General features: G+C 45.2%; 1 protein-coding gene across 2 annotated transcripts in view; it reads left to right on the top strand.

The window, feature by feature from the left end:
• Positions 1-23081, top strand: part of PKD1L3 (polycystin 1 like 3, transient receptor potential channel interacting) — a 232144-nt gene that overhangs the window by 114689 nt on the left and 94374 nt on the right. The window lies entirely within an intron of this gene.

The following is a 23081-nucleotide window of genomic DNA, read 5'->3' as shown; positions in this document are numbered from 1 at the left end:
AAAGATCCTCTATACCCCGAGCATCAGCAACCCCCTCCTGTTTCCCCCCGCGCTGAGATAGTGCGACCAAGGGGGCCCCTTTCCCACCCCCTGCCAGACACTGTCCGCGAGGCCCGCGGAGTGAGGCGCCATCGCCGCTCCGCGTCTCATCACCAGACGGGTAGGCGCGACCCGGTCTCAGCCTCAGGCCCGCCTCATCCTTGAGGGTATTCTTTCCTTGGTTTTGGGTATGTGTTGTCGGCGCCGTCTGTGAAGTAGAATTGTATAAGTGTTGCCGTGTGCTCGGTAGTCGGTATTAGCTCTGCATTGTCTTCGCTTTTATATTTGCTTTTTGTGTAAATGGAATTGTGTTTTCTTTTTTTTTGTGTGCTTTTGGTGGAATTGAATATGTGTGCTTCCCGTGTGCCGCGAATAAATGTGCTTTATTATTGAACTGTTCTCCCGCTTCGCTTCGTCTTTTTCGCCCATTGAATCCTCATCTTGCTTCACGTAAAGGGTTGGTAGTGGGCTGAATACGCCCGATAATTAATCGAACCGTCGAGGTCGACGATAACACCGCTCGGTTATTCTGATAGTACGGAACGGGTCGCTTAAGTGGCCTGTGTCCGAAGTCGACCTGCGGCGAGGTGCGATCGCCCGGTCTACCCTCCGCGTGGGTACTTAGGTAGGTCGAATTTGGCGAGCAACCCTATCCCACGCGGGGGCTGATTGGCTCGATCGCGGTGAGACCGAAAGGTCCACCCGTGACTGGTTCCCGGCGTTAGTCCGAGAGGGTCACGACTGGATTGTCCGTCCGGTGGGCGACGTGCCGCGATTCGAGTTACGTGGCCGTCAGCACGCCGGCGGGCGCGAATACCGCAACACTGGTGTCAGGAGTGGGATACAAATCCATCGCCCTCCTCGCGGCACTGGTATCGGAGAACAGGAAAACGGGCTCTCCTGTCTCCGGCTAAATTCACGGGAATCGGTCCAGGGGTGAGAGAAGCGACCCCCGATTCCCTCCAAATTACGAGCGAGTTAAATTAACCCTTCACGAGAAGCAAGATGGCGTCTCAAGGCGAGCGGGAGCCGGGGGTATTAGAAATGTATATGTGTAGTAATGTAGAATCCATGGTCCAGGATGGAATCCCCGTGCAGGAAATGTTGATTGTGCAGGAACACGGACTCGCCCAACTGAACCCAGGGCCCGAGGTGGGTGCGGCAGCGGCCGCGGTGTATGACACCTCCCCCCCCCCTCTCCACCAAAACCCTTCCCCAACCCTTGCCGAAACGGCTCAGCTGAGTGCATCCAACATGGCCCAGCTATGCGCCATGCTGGCGGCAATGAACGAAAAGATGAATGCGAAAATGATCGAAAAAATGGATGCAAATACAAACGAAATGAAAGGCATGAACAAACAAATGATCGAAAAAATGGATGCGAATACACAGCAAATGAGGGAAGAGATGAAAAAGTTCCGGGGTGAGACGCAGAACATGGGCCGATGCCTGCAGGCGGGCATGAAGGCCGTGACAAAGGAAATAATAGTTGAGACAAGGGAGGTAAAGGGTGAAGAGTTGGGAGAGACACGGGAGATAGAAAAATAGAGGAAAGACTACACGAGGAAGACGGGGTAAGTGACGCACACACACACACACGGAGGTAGTGGAGGATAGTGAGGGTGAGCTGGCGGACTGGGTAGAGACCCAGTGCGAGCACCTGGATGACCTCCTCCAGGAACGAGGGGAGGGAGTCTGCCCCCTTGAGGCGAGTCACGACCAGGTGAGTTCGGTCGTGCTTTGCGAGGTTGAGGGGACGGGTGCTGGGGACGGGTGCACGGAGAGCTTGGGGGGTATAGAGGCCCCGGAGACCCTTGTGGGGACTCGAATCCCCAGTGTGGTTGTCCCTGTGTGTGTGGTGCAAGGCGTGAGTGCGTCCCCGTGTGTGGAAGCGACCCCGTGTGTGAGTGGTGTGGTGGCGATGGTGCCAGAGTACGTGCTTCCCAGCACGCCGTGTGTGGATGAGGCACCGTGTATGGAAGAGGCCGTGTGTGTGAGTGAAACGGCCAGTATGAGTGAGGAACCGCGGGTGAGTGCCCCCGCGTGTGTGGATGAGGCACCGCGGTTAAGTGCCCCCGCGTGTATGAGTGAGGCACGGTGTGTGGATGAGGCACCGCGGTTGAGTGCCCCCGCGTGTATGAGTGAGGGACGTTGTGTGGAAGAGACCGCGTGTGTGAGTGTCGCCGTGTGTATGAGTGAGGTACCGCGGGTGAGTGCCCCCGCGTGTATGAGTGAGGCACGGTGTGTGGATGAGGCACAGCGGTTGAGTGCCCTCGCGTGTGTGGGTGAGGCACCGCGGGTGAGTGCCCCCGCGCGAGTGAATGGAGCACCACGTGTGAGTAGTATGGTTTGTGTGAGTAGTGAGGCACGCGTGAGTGAACGGCCGTGTGCAAGGTCGCTGTGTGCCAGGGAGACCGTGTGTGTGAGAGAGCGGTATGAGAGGGAGATGTCGGTTGGCATGCGGGAGCACGCAGCCGCGTCTCCCCGTGTGAATGTGATGGAGTGGACTGTGTGCGTCGTAACACGCAGGTGTGCGTGGGTCGAATGGCGACGACGGTGACAGAGAAACGAAAGCCGAGTAGCGGCTGTAGCTGTTTCGGGGACCGTGCCGGGTTCACCCAGCAGTGAGCACGCGGTTCGTGCTGTGCAACGCACGAGACCACCACGTGCTCGCTTGCGAGAGTGAAGTCCCGGTCCGGAAACGCACGCGGTGGATTTGCCGATCCCGCGGACGGACAAAGTTTAGGCAGGTAAACGGATTTGGACCGGACGGGTTCTCCACGCGATCGTGTGTGTTAAGCTCCAACGGGCAAAGCACATGTGTTCGCGTGGGGAACCCCTCGAGACGTGGGGCTTGTGTTTTTTTTTGCGCACGGTGACGTCATGGCTGCAAGTGTGGTTGGAATCCGGCAGGAGGGGTATCTCTGCCGGATGGTAGCGTCCAAGGAGGGACGAGGAACACGTGCAGCTGCATGACGTCACGGGCAGGTGTAAAGTGCGCGAGCTCTGAGTTGCCGCGCAGGTGCTGCGCATGAAAAAAAAAAAAAAAAAAAAAGCAAGCCTCACTTTCGGGTGCACAGGATTCCTGGGCAAGGGGTGAAAGACCCCCTTACCTGGGCACAGGATGAAAACTAGTTAGGGGGAAGGGTTAGCTTAGTTAGACCGACTTCATGGGGCAGGGATAAGTCCTCATGGAGTCCGTGGAATGGATTAGTTAGAGGGATTTAGTGAGCTTTAGGTTGGGAAATAAAATGAATTTTTGAGTTAGGAGACAGAGACAGACTGGTGAATGTGTAGTGGGGACGTAGCTTAGCCACGTAGTGTTAAAAGGAACGTGCTATAGTGTAAGGGACGACGTGGGAGCACGAGTTAGTTAGGGGAGGTAGTTAGGAGGATGGCAGAGTTCGGTGGTGTGTGTGTTGAAGAGTTGTTGGTGAGTGAATTGGAAGCATGTGCTTGGTGAGTGAGTGAGGCCAGCGGGTCTTTGTGTGTGGAGTGAATGGGGAATGCATGGTGCGATGAGTGATTGGGGGGAGGAGTGACTCCCGCCCAAGGGACCCCGGGGTCAGTGCAGATTGAGTTAGCTGGGTTAGTCAAATTGAAAAATGGAGGTCGTTTTGTTGTTGGTGGGAAAGTAGGCTCGAGACCCATTTGGAGGGGTGCAGGAGCCCTGTTGACGGGCTTGGGAGCGTGGCTGCGAAAGGTGAGTATCACTGAGTGGGTACCCCGGGCACCAGGCTAGTCGGCCGCGGTAGGCCAAGGGCCCATGGGGGGCCGGGATAGCGTAGTGGGCACGGGTGCGCCTGCTTGGTGCGGGGGCCCGGGGCGCCATTAGCCGCGTGGGCAGTGTTGTGGGCACGGGTGACCCTCGGAAAGGGGCCTGGGAGGCCGGCCTGCCACGTGTGCGTTTCAGGGGAGGTGCCATGGGGGGCACTCCCCGGTGTTAGGGAGCTGGTAGGCTCGGAGGCAGTGTAGTGCCCGGGGGTGCCATAGCGGGAGATTCGGCAGAGGGTCGTGCCTGCCAGAGAGAGCCACGTGTCCCAGCCAGGAGACCGTGTGAGGGCACGGAGAGAAAATTGGGGGGCGAGGCCCGAAATTGTGAGGACACCAACACAGGCGACGGGAATCTGGGTTGTTAGAACCAATAGTTTAAGCGAGAGGCGCTTGTTGAAAGCCCCGGGGTAGTTTAACAGTTAAATGGTTAGGGTAGATTAGGAGATGTACCCCTCCGCACCATCCATCCCCTCGCTATCGTTGTGGGCCGCTGGACCCACTTTGGGTTAGATCGCTGAACTCTGGGGAGGCCATTCTGAGGCTTGAGTTGGGCCTCGACACAGGACGCTAGCTCTCCCTCATTCCCCTCGGGAAGGGAACGTAGGGGTTGGGAGTAGGCTAGGTGACAGGATAGGTTAGCCGACCAAGGACGATAAAGGGGGTTAGGGGACGATTTATAGTGGGGGAGTAAAAATAAAAACAACAGAAAAAAATTAAGTTGGGGCTAAATTGGGGTTTGACAAATTAAGGGAGTGGGTATGTACAGTGACAGGCAAAGGCGATAGGTTGGGAGGGAGACAGGTAGGTAGGTCCAAGTGGCCAGCACCACCGCACTCCCTCCACCAACCTCCACTGAACGGCAAAGGCTGGCCAGCTCCATCTGCAGCTGCTTAGCTGCAAGGCCTGTGCCGGCTGGATCGTCTGCCGGCTGGCTGTTTTTCTGCAAGGCCTGTGCCGGCCAGTTAATCTGCCGGCTGTGTTTGCCTGCAGCGGCCTTCTTCTGCGGGCTGTGTTTGCCTGCTGCCTTTGCCATGCCATGCCCACTGCCCACGTTCATCAGCCCCGTTCAATTTTTGCTTTGCCCCCCCCCCCCTGTTCATTTCCATGTGCGCCAGGATCAGAAGGCAACAGTTTGCAAGCTGCGAGAACTGCCCTGTTGGCAGCTACAACACGGGCCTGCAGTGGCGGCCCGTGCACCGTACTTGTGTTCATGCATCCATTCGTTGTGTTCATTGCGTGTGCCACTTGAGCTGGCACGGAGACTGCGTTTGTGCAGCCCAAGCACCGTTGTGGTTCACTGAGTTCAGTTCAAAAGGGAAGGCCTTGGACTGCGTGTGAGCAGCCAGCCACGTTCCCTGTCACCTGCATTGTTTTGAGCCAGAGACTGCATGCGGGCAGCCTGGCTCCCTGCTAACTGCTTTTCTTTTGCAGAGTTCAATGATCCTGGGCCATGGTTTAGTGTAAAATTTGTAAGTTAAGGTTAAGATGTACTGTAAATATGAGTGCGCCCCCGGCATGTATGTCTAGCGCCGGCAATTTTATTTAAGTCGTCCGTGTGAGTGAGTTTGTTTAGGTAGTTACGCAGCCCTCAGGTTATTTATTTTGGGGACACGGATACCATGAATGTCACACTCAGGGATCCGTAGGTAAAATGTACTAGGGGAAAACTACACATGATGGCACACGAAAATTTGACGACTCGGGACGAGTCTGTAAAAAGGGGAGGGGGTAGTGTTGTGGTTACCAAATTCGCAAACCACCATTCAGGTCCCTTAGGTGAGGTATCTCGGTAAGTACATGTGTAGTTAGGCCCAAACCCGTTGTCTAGTGGGAATACATGTCATTTATGCGTGCTGCGACTCTTCAGGATAGCCGTTTTTCTTTTACTATCTTTATTTTGGACCAACCGCCATGATTACCACCACAACCACAACATCAACCACCAACCACAACGCCGCTTCACCACAACCGCCACGACCTTCCCGTCACACCTCGCAACCGTAGCATCGCCACCGTTCTTGCCCCGCTGTGGGTACCGGTGTTGGACTCGTGCAGGGCGCGCGTCGAGCAGCGTGTACAAAATCACGGATTTTGTGCTTCAAAAACGGATCAAAAACGACACACGCCCACTTTTTGCCGTCCAATCGGTGAGCGAGGGGCGATTTGGCCCCGCCTCCAGGACGATCGATATATGCAAATTTGTGGATCAAAAAGCCTTCACGCCCACTTTTTCTCGGGCCAATGGGGAGCGAGGTGAAAGGTCGAAGGGAGGGGGTCAAAGATGAGAGGGCGAAGTTACGGGGCGGATAAAAGGACCGTGTTCGTCAGTCCAGGAGAGTGGAGAGTCGGAGAGTCCAGAGGCGGAGAGTCCAACGAGGAGAGTCCAAAGAAGAGTCCAGAGTCGGAGAGTCCAGAGGCGGAGAGGCGGCAGCGGCGAAGGCAGACGAGGGGGTGCTCGCGTCGGTGCCGGGAGCTGCACGCCCGAGGGAGGCCGGCAGCGCGACCTGGCCGAGGTGGAGACGCACACCAGGGATAATAAAGATCCTCTATACCCCGAGCATCAGCAACCCCCTCCTGTTTCCCCCCCGCGCTGAGATAGTGCGACCAAGGGGCCCCTTTCCCACCCCCTGCCAGACACTGTCCGCGAGGCCCGCGGAGTGAGGCGCCATCGCCGCTCCGCGTCTCATCACCAGACGGGTAGGCGCGACCCGGTCTCGGCCTCAGGCCCGCCTCATCCTTGAGGGTATTCTTTCCTTGGTTTTGGGTATGTGTTGTCGGCGCCGTCTGTGAAGTAGAATTGTATAAGTGTTGCCGTGTGCTCGGTAGTCGGTATTAGCTCTGCATTGTCTTCGCTTTTATATTTGCTTTTTGTGTAAATGGAATTGTGTTTTCTTTTTTTTGTGTGCTTTTGGTGGAATTGAATATGTGTGCTTCCCGTGTGCCGCGAATAAATGTGCTTTATTATTGAACTGTTCTCCCGCTTCGCTTCGTCTTTTTCTCCCATTGAATCCTCATCTTGCTTCACGTAAAGGGTTGGTAGTGGGCTGAATACGCCCGATAATTAATCGAACCGTCGAGGTCGACGATAACACCGCTCGGTTATTCTGATAGTACGGAACGGGTCGCTTAAGTGGCCCGTGTCCGAAGTCGACCTGCGGCGAGGTGCGATCGCCCGGTCTACCCTCCGCGTGGGTACTTAGGTAGGTCGAATTTGGCGAGCAACCCTATCCCACGCGGGGGCTGATTGGCTCGATCGCGGTGAGACCGAAAGGTCCACCCGTGACTGGTTCCCGGCGTTAGTCCGAGAGGGTCACGACTGGATTGTCCGTCCGGTGGGCGACGTGCCGCGATTCAAGTTACGTGGCCGTCAGCACGCCGGCGGGCGCGAATACCGCAACAATATATATATATACATATATATATATATATATATATATATATATATATATATATCTCACCCGTAATTGGAGGGAATAACTAACCAGGTTCCCTCCAAATGAATTCCACGAGGTGGCTCGGATTTTCAAATAAATTAACTCCCACGTTCTTCCAACCAAAGAAAGCTGTATAAAGCAGCCAATAAAGTCTACACAAGGTAAGCCCTTGTGTAGCTTTTCTTGGTTGCAGCTGGTGAGTTTTTTTTTTCTTGTTTCCTTGGTTTATTTGGAAGGCTTTTATTGGTTTTCTTGGTGAATGTTTGCAGCTGTGGAGAAACCCAGGCAGGGTTTGAAAGAACAAAGGCCTTACCTTGTGTAGCTTTTCTTGGTTGCTTTATGGAGCTTTCTTTGGCTGGAAGAGGAAGGGAGTTTATATATATATATATATATATATATATATATATATATATATATATATATATATATATATATATATATATATATATATATATATATATATATATACATATATATATATATATATATATATATATATATATATATATATATATACATACATTATATACATATATATACATACATATATATATATATATATATATATATACATATACATATATATATATATATATATATATATATATATATATATATATATATATATATATATATATATATATATATATATATATATATATACACATTATACCCCCGTTGGACCACTGAATTAATACACCAGGGGGTTTACTCAGCCTGCCATCCTTCCGTGGTCGGCGAAATGAGTACCAGTGTACTGGGCCAGTGTATACCCCGGTTAAAATAGGTGTACCATATCCCTGTGTCGTAAGAGGCGACCAGGGTTGCGTCAGGAAGGGCATCCGGCGTAAAACATGTGCCAAATCACTATGCGGATCATACGGATGATCCGCTGTGGCGACCCCTAACGGGAGCAGCCGAAGGAAGAAGAAGAAGATATATACATTATACATATATATACATATAACTATAACATATATATATATATATATATATATATATATATATATATATATATATATATATATATATATATATATATATATCACCCGGAATTGGAGGGAATAACTAACCATGTTCCCTCCAAATCAATTCCACGAGTTGGCTCGGATACCAATACACACATACAGATATATATATATATATATATATATATATATATATATATATATATATATATATATATATATATATATATATATATATATATATATATATATATATATATATATATATATATATATATATATATATATATATATATGCAAGCCTGGTGTTGGTGCAGTGGTTAGGGCAGCGGCTTGGGATCCAAAAGGTCCTGAGTTCAAGCCCCGTTGGGCCACTGAATTTATACACCAGGGGGTTGACTCAGCCTGTCATCCTTCCGAGGTCGGCGAAATGAGTACCAGTGTACTGGGCCGGTGTATACCCCGGTTAAAATAGGTGTACCATATCCCTGTGTCGTAAGAGGCGACCAGGGTTGCGTCAGGAAGGGCATCCGGTGTAAAACATGTGCCAAATCACTATGCGGATCATACGGATGATCCGCTGTGGCGACCCCGAACGGGAGCAGCCAAAAGAAGAAGATATATATATATATATATATATATATATATATATATATATATATATATATATATATATATATATATATATATATATATATATATATATATATATATATCTTCTTCTTCCTCTTTCGGCTTGCTCCCGTTAGGGGTCGACACAGCGGACCAACTGTCTCCATTTCGCTCTATCCTCCACATCTTCCATTGACACTCCAACCACCCGCATGTCCGCCCTCACCACATCCATGAACCTCTTCTTTGGCCTTCCTCTTCTCCTCCTGCCTGGCGGCTCCATCTTCAACATCCTTCTCCCGATATACTCCGTTTCCCTCCTGTGCACATGTCCAAACCATCTCAATCTTGCCTCTCTCACTTTGTCTCCAAACCGTCCTACCTGCGCTGTCCCTCTAATACACTCATTTCTTATCCTATCCATCCTCGTCACTCCCAACGAGAATCGCAGCATCTTTAACTCTGCCACCTCCAGCTCTGCTTCCTGTCTTTTTGTTGGCGCCACCGCCTCCAAACCATACAACATAGCTGGTCTCACTACCGTCTTGTATACTTTCCCCTTCACTCTTGCAGCTACCCTTCTGTCACAAATCACTCCTGCAACTCTTCTCCACCCACTCCATCCTGCCTGCACTCTCTTTTTCACTTCTCTCCCACACTCTCCGTTACTTTGGACAGTTGATCCCAAGTATTTAAACCAATCCACCTTCCCCACCTCAACTCCTTGCAACTGCACCATACCACCACCCTCCCTCTCATTTACGCACATGTACTCCATCTTACTCCTACTGACTAACATTCCCCTTCTCTCCAGTGCGTACCTCCACCTCTCAAGGCTCGATTCAGCCTGCTCCCTACTCTCCCTACAGATCATGATGTCATCCGCGAACATCATGGTCCATGGAGACTCCAGTCTGATCTCGTCCGTCAACCTGTCCATCACCATTGCAAACAGGAAAGGGCTCAGAGTTGATCCTTGGTGCAATCCCACTTTAACCTTAAACCGGTCCGTCATTCCTACCGCACACCTCACCGCTGTCACACTGTCCTCATACATATCCTGCACGATCCTCACATACTTCTCCACCACTCCCGACTTCCTCATACAATACCACAACTCCTCTCTTGGCACCCTATCATAAGCTTTCTCTAAATCCACAAACACACAATGTAACTCTTTCTGGCCTTCCCTATACTTCTCCATCAACATTCTCAAAGCAAACATCGCATCAGTGGTGCTCTTTCCTGGCATAAACCCATATTGCTGCTCACAGATCGTCACCTCTCCTCTCAACCTCGCTTCCACTACTCTTTCCCACAACTTCATGGTGTGGCTTAACAACTTTATCCTTCTGTAATTTCCACAGCTCTGCACATCACCCTTATTCTTGAAAATCGGAATCAGTACACTTAATCTCCACTCCTCCGGCATCCTCTCACTTTCCAAGACTTTATTAAACAATCTGGTTAACAACCCCACTGCCATCTCTCCTAAGCACTTCCATGCCTCCACTGGTATACCATCTGGGCCAACCGTCTTTCCACTTTTCATCTTCTTCATAGCAGTTCTCACTTCATCCTTACTGATCCACCCCACTTCCAGATTCACTATCTCCACCTCTTCCAACCTTCTCTCTCTCTCATTTTCTTCATTCATCAGCTCCTCAAAGTACTCCATCCACCTTCTCAACACGCTCTCCTCGCTCGTCAGCACATTCCCATTTGCGTCCTTTATCACCCTAACCTGCAGCACATCCTTCCCAGCTCTGTCCCTCTGTCTTGCCAATCGGTATAAATCCTTTTCCCCTTCTTTTGTATCCAACTTCTCATACAGCTCGTCATATGCCTTTTCCTTGGCCTTAGCCACCTCTCTTTTTGCTTTTCGACGCCACTCCTTGTACTCCTGCCGACTTTCTTCATCTCTCTGACTATCCCACTTCTTTTTCGCCAACCCCTTCTTCCTTATACTTTCCTGTACTGCCTCATTCCACCACCAAGTCTCCTTATCTTCCTTCCTCTGTCCAGATGTCACACCAAGTACCTTCCTAGCTATCTCCCTCACAACTTCTGCTGTCGTTGCCCAATCATCCCACCCATCTTTACCACCATCCAACGCCTGTCTCACCTCCTCCCTAAATTTCACGCAACAGTCTTCCTCCTTCAGCTTCCACCATCTGGTCCTTGGTTCAGCCCTCACTCTCTTCCTCAACCTCACCTCTGAAGTCATCCTACAGACCACCAATCGATGCTGTCGAGCTACACTCTCCCCTGCCACAACCTTACAGTCTCTAATCTCTTTCAGGTTGCATCTCCCGCTTAAGATGTAATCCACCTGTGTGCACTTTCCTCCACTCTTGTACGTCACCCTGTGTTCCTCCTTCTTCTTGAAATTCGTGTTTACCACTGCCATTTCCATTCTTTTTGCAAACTCTACCACCATTTGCCCTTCCACATTTCTCTTGTTGAGACCGTACCTCCCCATCACCTCCTCATCCTCTTTATTCCCTTCCCCAACATGTCCATTGAAATCTGCTCCAATCACCACTCTTTCATCCTTGGATACACTCTCCACCACTTCATCTAACTCACTCCAGAAATCTTCTTTATATTCCATCTCACACCCCATATGTGGGGCATATGCACTGATGACATTCATCATCACCCCTTCAATTTCCAACTTCACACTCATCACTCTGTCAGACACCCTCCTCACCTCCAATACCTTCTTGACATGATCTTCCTTCAGGATTATCCCGACACCATTTATCCTCCCATCCACACCATGGTAGAACAGTTTGAAACCACCTCCAATGGTTTACTCCCCCTCGCCTTACTCCCCATCCACTTGGTCTCTTGTACACACAGTATGTCCACCTTTCTTCTCTCCATCATATCAGCCAACTCTCGCCCTTTGCCAGTCATCGTCCCAACATTCAGAGTTCCAACTCTCACCTCCACACTTCTACCCTTCCCCCTCTCCCACTGCCTCCGGACTCGCCTTCCCCGTCTCCTTCTCCTCCTTCGCCCAGCAGTAGCACAATTTCCACTGGTACCCTGCTGACCACCGGTACCGGTGGCGGTCGTTGGTAACCCGGGCCTCGACCGATCCGGTATGGAAATTCGTTTTGTTGTCCGCATAATAATTTGGCATAGGTTTTTACGCCGGATGCCCTTCCTGACGCAACCCTGGTCGCCTCTTACGACACACAGGGATATGGTACACCTATTCTAACCGGGGCATACAACGGGCCCAGTACAACTGGTGCTCATTTCGCCGACCTCGGAAGGATGGCAGGCTGAGTCAACCCCCTGGTGTTTTCGACTTGGTTTTATATATATTTATATTTATATATATATATATATATATATATATATATATATATATATATATATATATATATATATATACATATACATATATATATATATACATATGCATACATATATTAATTCAGTGTCCCAATGGGGCTTGAACTCAGGACCTCTTGGGTCCCAAGCCACTGCCCTTACCACTGCGCCAACACCAGGCTTATATATATATATATATATATATATATATATATATATATATATATATATATATATATATATATATATATATATATATATATATATATATATATATATATATATATATATATATATATATATATATATATATATATATATATATATATATATATATATATATATATATATATATATATATATATATATATATATATATATATATATATATATATATATATATATATATATATTACACACACACACGGGGAAAAGCCCGTAAAAATGATGGGTGCATAAAACTCAACACAACACAGAGACTTAGAATAAATACAAAGTTATGGATTACGTCCAATGAATTTGCAATTAATAATACAGTCCAAGAAATGAGGCTTTCACCAGGGAAGATGAGAGGTGAGGGGAGCAATTTGTTACCAAATTTGTCAAAACATTGCACACTGGAATGAGAGCATTGTAACTTTAGCATACCCCCCCCCCCTGCCACCCCCAACAAGAGGTTAAGGTGATCTGTCACACCCACCCCTCTCCTCTCCCAACAGGAGGGGAAGGCAATCTTCACCATGCATACATACACACATATACAAACACATAAAGATGGTTACTTTGAGACAAGTGAGGACTCCGTTCCACCTTCTGAAGCCCTCATATGGGGATAACAACCAATCAACAACACACACACACACACACACACACACACACACACACACACACACACACACACACACACACACACACACACACACACACACACACACACACACACACACACACACACACGTACTTGTTAAAAAAGAAAACAAACACGGAGGTGGATATTTTGAGACCTGGTAGGTCTCCTTTCCACCTCTTTAAACCCACGCACGTGTGGACATAGCAGCCAATGACACACATTATCATAGTTCATATGCAGCCTATGGCTGCTGTTTGTATCATTGCTGGGAACACAGCTGTACCGCTGATGCAGTGCCCCCTGTTTACACTAAGATGGTACTCACTTTGCCAACATTGGAAGGATGACAGACTGAATCAATCCACCTGAGGTTATTTAACAGCACGGCTGGGGGCTCAAACTCAAGACCCTAATAACATAAGCCAGTCACTTTAACTGTGAAGCCAACACCAGACTTTTATCAAACATATTACCTCAACAGACATGATCTTAAAAACAACAACTACAATATCAATTTTCATTTTTAAAAATCCCTTCATTGCAATTACATGTATGAAGGAACACCCTCCTATATTTTCATACTATTCAGCCTTACCAAGTTGGGCTGAAACCGAAATTACATTAAAAACCTTAATTTATTAAATAATTTGCTCATCCCTTTTATTGGGTGGTGTGCAATGACACAGATCGCTGCCAAAAATGTCCCCCAGAAAATAAAAACAAGAAAAAAGAGAAACCAGAGATTGCAGAACCTCGCCAGGACTGCTTTTGTGTGGCGATTGTTTACTGTTGTGTTTCGTAATTAATAAAAGACATGATTAGAACTGCCACTTTATAACTGCTGGCAGTAATGACCGGGTACCAAGACGTCCCGCTTTGATGCAACCCCACTTTGATCGAACACCTGACCCTGACCCATGATTTTTTTTTTCATTATTCAAATGAATTTAGAATGGGATTAAATAAATTCAATTCAAATGAAATGGAAAACCAAATTGGTTCAGTCCTGCATTGGAGTAATCATAAGGAACCCAAACAAGAAAAAAGCAAAAATGAAGTCATCAGGAGGAACCTGGAGAGGATTCGCATTTCAGCTGCTACTCCTCTACTCACAACCCCAACCAGGCACAGCCAATTGAGCCATATTAAAATAAATAAATGAATAAGAATCCAAAAAAAAAGAAGAAAGAACCCACATCAAAAAATTAAACAATTATGGCTGTCAGACCATGTGTCCAATCAAGTTGAAATTTCAAACATATATTCCCTATCACGACTAGGTCATAAATGTGAAGTTTCACATCGATTGATTAAGTGGTTCCAGACAAATCGTCACTTAATCATTTTCTTCAATCCAATATGGCTGCCAAATCATGTGACCTATCAATTATTCCTGAACAAACTTGTACACCCAGGGCTTGAGGAACACTTGTGTGAAGTTTCCCCTTAATTTCTCTAGCCGTTCTGGAGAACAAGATTTTTTTTTATAGGTTTTAGGGTAAATACAATATGGCTGCCAAACCATGTCACGAATGACATCATATGTGTGAACATTTTATTCCTCATGGACAGGCGGTCATATGTGTAAAGTTTTGCCTCGATCTGTTTCGCCAAATCAGAGATGTTTTTTTTTAAACAATATGGCTGCCGAATCACGTGACTGGTTCACCGAACAAACGTCGGGATTTTTTTTTCTATGTACCATTTTATCCCAAGATGACCCTCAAAATTTTTTTATACCGATCGGATGTGGTGCTCTACATATGCAATTATGACGTCATAACAAGGGCACCTGTGATGTCAAAAAAAAAAATCACACTCATTCCCCACGAGGCTATGTGCCAAGTTTCAATTTTTTCCTTTGTGTGGATTCAGAGATGGAGGTCCAAAGTTTTTCCATTTTTCCAATATGGCTGCCACACCGCGTGACCTACAACGTCATTATTATCATTAGAACATTCTACATGAGTAGTCGGACCAATGGTGAAAATTTAGTCTCAATCCAACAAGCAGTTGTATAGAAAACCATGAAAGTTCTGTGCGGACAAACAGACAAATGAAAAATCACTTATCGAGTGACAACTTGGCAAAACGGAACGGCATTCCATAGAGAATGTAACCTCCACCAGGCAGAAGAGTTTACATTTTTTATGCTACTGATAGGTCAGATCTGATTCCGGACCTTAACCAAAATCGAATCGGCTCATTCTTGGCACCTAACCAACTCTTCCACCTCGTTTTGTCACGAGTCGTCTCCAACTTTTTGAGAAAACATGCTCTACATAGTTTTTGGCCCCATCTCTCAATGGTGAAGAATCACCTGAAACATTCTCAAATACAGATCCAGATAGAGATCTTCACCAAAATCGAATCAATCAGTCCTTTTCACACACCCAACCTGTCCACTAAGTTTCATCCAAATCTGTCCTCAACTTTTTGAGATACCATGCAATATCGTTTTTAACCCCATCTCTCAATGGTGAAGAATCAGGTAAAAATTAAATAATTATCGTATCCTGCTCTGGATTCGGATCTTCACCAAAATTGAATAAATTCTTCCTCGTGGCACTCCCAACTGTCCACCAAGTTTCGTACGAATCCAATACCTTCTGAGATATTGTGTTTTATATCATTTTTGGCCCTATCTCTCAATGGTGAAGAATCACTTATAAAATTCTCAGATCCGGATCTGGATTCGGATCTTCACCAATATTTAGCATTGCTCTCCTTGGCCAATCACACACACACACACACACACACACACACACACACACACACACACACACACACACACACACACACACACACACACACACACACACACACACACACACACACTTCAAAACGATTGCTTGAAAACTGTGGCCAAAAATCATGCGACGCAGACAAAAAAGAAGATATCGTGCAGAGCATGAAACTTGCAAAATCCAAAAACAAATTTGACTTCAAATATAATTGGTGGTTGAATTCAATGACCAAATGTGCAACTCCTCTTCAAAGTTCAAGTGAATCGGATGAAAATTGATAATTTTAGAAACTCGGCCTATGTTGACCTTTTGACCGATGTGGGCCTATAAAAATAATTGGAGGATAAATTCAGTGACCTGAAATATATATCCTCTTCAAATTTCAAGTCAATCGGATGAAAATTGAGGATTTTAGAAACACCACCTTAGTTGTTGACCTTGAGACTATGTTAACCTTTTAGTTGATATTGACCTCAAAAATAATTGGCTGGTTTAATTCAGTGACCAAATATGCAACTCCTCTTCAAATTTCAAGTCAATGAGATGAAAACTGAAGATTTTCGAAACACTTCCTCAATTGTTGACCTTGGCCCTATGTTGTCCTTTTGGTCGATGTAGACCTCAAAAATAATTGGCTTGTTGACTTCAGTGACCTGAAATATAATCCTCTTCAAATTTCAAATCAATCGGATAAAAATTGAGGATTTTAAAAATACCACCTTAGTTGTTGACCTTGGGTATATATTGACTTTTTGATTGATGTTTACCTCAATAATAATTGGCTCGTTGAATTCAGTGACCTGAAATATAAATCCTTTTCAAATTTCAAGTCAATTGGATGAAAATTGAGGATTTTAGAAATACCACCTTAGTTGTTGACCTTGGGCCGATGTTGACCTCAAATATAATTCTCTGATTGAATTCAGAGACCTGAAATATAAATCCCCTTCAAATTTCAAGTCAATTGGATGAAAATTGAGCATTTAAAAATAATTGGCTGATTGAATTCAGTGACCTGAAATATAAATCCCCTTCATATTTCAAGTCAATCGGATGAAAATTGAGGAATTTAGAAATACCACCTTAGTTGTTGACCTTAGGACGATGTTGACACTTTGGTCGATGTTGACTTCAAAAATAATTCTCTGATTGAATTCAGTGACATGAAATATAAATCCCCTTCAAATTTCAAGTCAATCGGATGAAAATCGAGGATTCTAGAAATACCACTTTAGTTGACCTTGGGCCGATGTTGATCATTTGGTCTATGTTGACCTCAAAAATAACTGGCTTGTTGAATTCATTGACTTGAAGTATAAATCTTCTTCAAATTGCAAGTCAATCGGATGAAATTTGAGGAATTTAGAAATGTTATCTTGGTTGCTGACCTTTGGCCTATGTTGACCTTTTGACCTCTGCTGAACCTCAAAAATAATTGGTTGGTTGAATTCAGTGTCCTGAAATATAAATCCTCTTCAAATTTCAAGTCAATCGGATGAAATTTGAGGATTTTAGAAATCTCACCTATGTTGTTGACTTTTGGCCAATGTTGACCTTTGGACGTTTTGACCTCAAAAACAATAGGCTTCTTTCTTATGACAAACTCTACCATGTAGTGAAGTTTCGTGAAAATCGGTGTAAAATTGTGACCCGTAGGCGACAGGCAGACAGAATAACGAAATTGACTAACCAATATACTTGAAAAATCTTCGATCTTGCAAGTAACAAACAGACAGACGAACAGCCAGACAAATGCTACAGACCAACATATTTGGCAAAAAATATTTTTTGACAAGTAACAAATAGACAGACAAACAAGCCGGCCCAAATGTAAATACCCTCTCCTTCGGCAAGGGTAACTAGAAAGCATCTGAAAATTCAAAGCCCATCCGTTTTGTATCCGGACTTCTATATGCTAAGCATGACAAAAAAACAGCTTTAAAACTAGAAGGGCACTCTGTAGGGCGCATACCTCTACCACGTAATTCCTGGTCCACGAGAACATATCGGGCTCAATACATTTTTGAAATATCTTACTATATTTCGTTTTTAGCTCAATCTCTCAATGGTGAAGATTCACATAAAAAATTCTAGTAGTCAGATCCAGATCCGGATCTTCACCAAAATTAAATCAGTTCGTCCTTGTCACACACCCAACATGCCCACCAAATTTCATCCGGATCCGTCCACAACTTTTTGAGATATCTTGCACACACACAAACTGACAGACAGGGAGGGGTGAAAACATAACCTCCTTCACCTTTGGTGCTCGAGGTAATACAAAAAAAAATTGACGACTTTAGGTGACCTTGAGCTTTTGACCTCAAAAGCAATAGGCTTCATTGATCCAATATGCAAACACTGCTCAAATTTCAAGTCAATCTGATAGAAATTGACGATTTTGTGACTTTGACCTTTTGATCTAAAAAAAAAAAAACAATCAGCTTTTAGCATTTCATTGACGAAACAATGTGAAACTTCTCAAAATTTCAGGTCAATCGGATGAAAATTGGCAATTTTATGCAACCTTGACTTTTAGATCAAAAAAAATAATAATCAGCTCCGAGCTTTTGATTGATGAACCGATTCAGTGATCCAATATGCAAATTCTTAAAATTCCAGGTCAATCTGATGAAAATGGATGATTTGATGTGACGCTTACCTTTGACCTTTTGACCAAGTTATTAATTTGTCTTCTGCATATTCGCATAATAAAGCTTTATTGAAAATTTGATGACAAAAGCTCAATTGATAACAGGGTTAAGGCCAGACAGACACACAGACAAACAGACAGACAGAAGTGATTGCAAAACCCTGTTTCCCTCCAGCATGGGGGACGGGCTAATTACCCAAAAGGCTTGTAGCATGGTATTGTGTCCACTGTGGTCCTAAATGAGGAGAAAGCTTAGAAATTGAACCCAGTTTTAATAAGATAAACAATATTAATGTTATATATTGCCCAAGTGTCTGTGCTTTCAGAAAATGTATACCTTGATATGGGTCCTATGGATATAGTTGCTTACAAAGCATGTTTTTTTTTATCCAAACGGGCTATTTTTTCCATTTTTATAGCTCATTTTTAGAAATGGGTTACATGTACGATTGTATGTTGTCCAAAATGGTTGAAAATGCATTTTTTGTTTGATATATATCATTATACATAAGAATAGAACAATTCCTCGAAACAGTACATTTCTTAGGACCTTCTGCATATCTTGGCACCTTCAAATGTGTAAAATCTCAGATTTTGCAAAATTTCCCCCAGTCATAGTGAAGCTTACAAAATCTTATTCCAGAAATTTGAAATGCATCTGATAGAACATCTTAAATAGCAATCGACTTCTGCATAAAGTGATGATTTAAAATGGCAAGTTTCAACATGGATCATTACTACATACCAGTTTTTAGGTTCACTTCCATGATTGGGTCAAAAATGTTAGGAAGTATGTAACAAATTGCATTTACCAAGCTGCTACAAAATTACTGGAAGCTATAAGCTTGATTTTATAACCATGGAATAAGTTTACCAAGTTGGCCCTATGATATAAAAATCAATACCAAAGGCCAGTATACAGAACATTAAAGGTCGTTAGGAAGTACGTAACGTTTTTAGGAAATCTGCACTTTTAATCCTAAGAGGTTAGTTTGGTTCATCACAGCACGTATTTCTATGGTTAAGTTTATGTGCATATTATATTTATGGCCTGAATGAACACTGATCAATTTGTTAATTTCATATGACCTTGACCTCTTTCATATGACTTTCATTTTTTGGTCCCCCATGTCCGAAATGTGTACATCATATCTTGCTACAAGCGAAAAACATATTGACTGAAAGCCACCAGGGGTCCCCATTACTCGTTAATTTCCTCACAATGTGCTTCAGGAATATGTTTGCACCATTCACTTTTACTATACAATCTTTTCCAGATCCCTTTGTGTGCCCCAGTCACCCTGCCCCTTACTGTTTATAACATCGACAGGTTTGTTTGTGTCAGAAGGTAGTACGAAGTCTGAAATATCCATGTTCTTTCATTCGTCTTGTATCAGATGTTCTTTAGTTTTATCAACATTATTTTCTCGAAACAAGATCAAGGCTCATGAGAGCAAGGTGACTGAATGTAGAAAAGCAATTAATTTATATTTGAAATCAGGCAACATCATTGCATTACATAAACAGTACAAAAATCGAACCCTTAACCACAGACCTATTAGCTTACTTACAAACATCAGCAAGGTCATGTAATCCATGAGTGCAGAAGACGTCAAATCCTTCCTATTGTCCAACAGCCTGATCTCTGAACATCAGTTCAGATTCAGACCAGGTCACTCTACAGTATCTTGCACATGCTGCTTCTGCTCCCCCAATAATGGATGGAGGCTCTCAATGTCAGACGTGAGATCAGGGCGGTCTCTCGAGACATACGGTATTTCTAGCATTTGATACAGTCTGGAATCCCATCGTGATCTCCAAAGTCTCCACCTATGGCATCCATAGCTAACGTGTGTCTCTCAACGGAATCCTTTTATCTCCTCTCCCTGTCAAGGCTGGTGTGCCACAAGGCAGTGTTCTCAGCCCCGTTATATTCCTGATCTTCATTAACGATCGATTTGACTCTCTGGAAAATCCTCTATCTCTTTGCTGATGACTCCACCCTCCACCATGATATCTGTCATCCTTCACATAAGCAAGCAGCAGCCTCTTCCCACTACAGACCTTGATAGAATCATGAGCTGGTCAAGCACTTGGAATATGTCTTTCAAGCCTGAGAAATCTCACATACTCACTCTCTCTATCCAAAAGGACCATCTAGGACTCTTGAAAAATATCAGTCACTCAAACTTTTCATCCTCACCATCAGCCATGATCTTTCTTGGTCAAACTACACTTCCAAGTTGGCCTCCAAAGCAGGTCACTGACTGGGCATCCTCCATCATGCAAAGTCCTTCCTTGGCACACCTGAACTCTTATCCACGTACAAGACCTTCATCCACAGCTTGATGGAGTGCTGCTCTTCTCTTTGGGCTGGTGCCCCTACCTCACACCTTACTCAGCTTGACACCATGGAAATCAATCATTGAAATCTCTTGCGATGAAGCTGAGTCTATGTGTCTCTGGGTCCTATCACTTTCCCATCACAGACAGATCAATGGTCTTTCTGTTTTCTACCACCTCCTTTCTGGTGTTGCATCCTCAGGTCTTTCAATGCTCTGTCCCCCCTCCAGGTTTCTGCAGGGAGCACAGGGTCTGCCAACAACACCCTAATGGTGAAACTCCCAAAATCCACACTCACTGCTCACTTAAACCAATTCGTTCCTCTTCCCTCCCCCATGTGGAATCAACTTCAATCTTATTCTTCCCTTTAGGTTTTCAACACAATTTTTCACCACCATCTCAGATCCAAAACCATGATATTTTCTACCTCCATTCGCTCTCCCCAAGCCCACTTCTTTCCAACATTGCCATTTCACCTTCCTGGGAGATTGCTTCTGTGTTCACTCTGTGCACCTGCTGTGTTCTCCCCTCCTTTTCATTCTTCCTCATATCCCTCCTCTTCAAAGTCTCTCTCAATCTTGTTCCTCAACCCTGCTACTGTGTGTTTCCTCCTCCTTCTGCTGTTCATTTTGTTCTGTTGCATCCTGATCCATTCCATGTTGTAGCTCCTCCATGAGCCTCGACTCTGTATAAAAAAAAAACAATTGACAGCGGGGCAGTGGGGCAACAATTGGACACAATAAGCCAGGGAATGACTGAACAGGAAAAGAGGAGAGAACGGAGGGGAGGAAACATACCGGCTAAGTTCTCTGCTTGGGCTTTTGAGACTACGTACCGACTTATTTAATGGCCCCAATTTGTCCCACCTTCTTTTGGGGTCAGCAGCAGGAGGTAGATTGGCTCAAGTTATTCATAAGCCGGCTGAATGTTCAACTGGAGCTGGTTCGGACAGGAACCTGGAGTTTGTTCAGGTTGCCGGCGATAACTAGCCTCCTCTTTGCAAAAGACACCATGAGATCTTTACCGTCCACCAACGATTGCTAGCAGACAGTACACCCAGCTAAACGTCCATCAGAGGGATGGCACACTTTCCTGCCTGCACAGCACCAATCAGATAGTTTACCGTCACGTCGAAAATTGAACCCAGACTTCTCAGTTCAGTAGTAAATGAACTACCTCTACATCGTCCAGTCAGACTTGGGTTAATGAGTGTGGCTCTCAAACTATTACTACTTTTAGCAGGTGGTGGCAATGTGGGAAGGATATGGCACAGGCATGATTTTTCAAATAGCATCCTCCTGTGCCAAAGCTTCCACACGTTTCATTGTATCCGCCATCAATGTGGTTGAGTGTTGCAACCAGTTGCATATTCAATTTACGATGGAGCATTCCATTAACATCCCATAACTTGTATGCATGTTCCTGTTTTTGTCGTCATTGGTCCAGAGAGCACCTGTTGCTATATTTTGTCACAAATGATTTCATGCCTATTAGCCTCAGGTTTTGGGACAATCAAAAACACTTCTGCACAAGGCAAGAGCAGTTCCTGCTTTCCTCGTCTTCCGCTCTGTGATGGTGTCTTGATTATTCGTCCGGTAGCAAATGTCATCTTTGGTCCAACCAAGATTTGGCTAAGATTTTCTGGCTTCTTTGAAAGCCACAGGGGACTGCTGCGAATTTGAGAGACAAGCTTAGCATCACGAGAGAGGAAAACAATATGCTCCATCCCCCTGAGTTTTGTAATCATCTTAACTAAATGAGGAAGAGGCAGAATTTTAAAAAAGCTGTTTCAAACCTTCAGAACTCCGATTCGATTAAATGACCATTGATGAAGACACCAAAAACTTTGCCATGATTTCATGTAGCGATGACATTGTGAGTCCGGTTTGAGGAGGCAAAGATTCAAATGCACCCGCTGATTCACAGCATACGAAAACGAGATGGTTTGCCATGATTGACGGATCTTTGGGGCCGCGGCGGAGCTCGTGAAAACTTTGTTGTTCCCAGGGGTCGATAGAGAAGCAGATGCGGCGAGCCGCTCGGCTGTCGTCGCAATCACAGTGATGACTGCATGGTGGCCCGTTAAGCTCCCGTGAAGTCGATTTCTTCCTTTGACAGATGGTTCTTAGAAGGTTTGTATGAAGTCCTTGTGCAGTGCTTGTTACAGATGGTGAGCTTTCAGAATCCTGGGCTCTACCCACCGCTTAAGTGCCTGAGCTGCCTGCAAGGTCACTTCGCTGCGGTAATTCAGTTGCCTTTGATAATTCCCTTTTGAAATACATGCATCACTAGCAACTGATCCTTGCAAATATA

This window comes from Eptatretus burgeri, chromosome 7, assembly GCF_056783735.1.
Source record: "Eptatretus burgeri isolate ZD-2024b chromosome 7, Ebu_testis_v1, whole genome shotgun sequence".
In the NCBI taxonomy this organism is placed as follows: domain Eukaryota; kingdom Metazoa; phylum Chordata; class Myxini; order Myxiniformes; family Myxinidae; genus Eptatretus; species Eptatretus burgeri.
The sequence above is the reverse complement of the archived record's forward strand: the minus strand, read 5'-3'. Positions and strand labels throughout refer to the sequence as shown.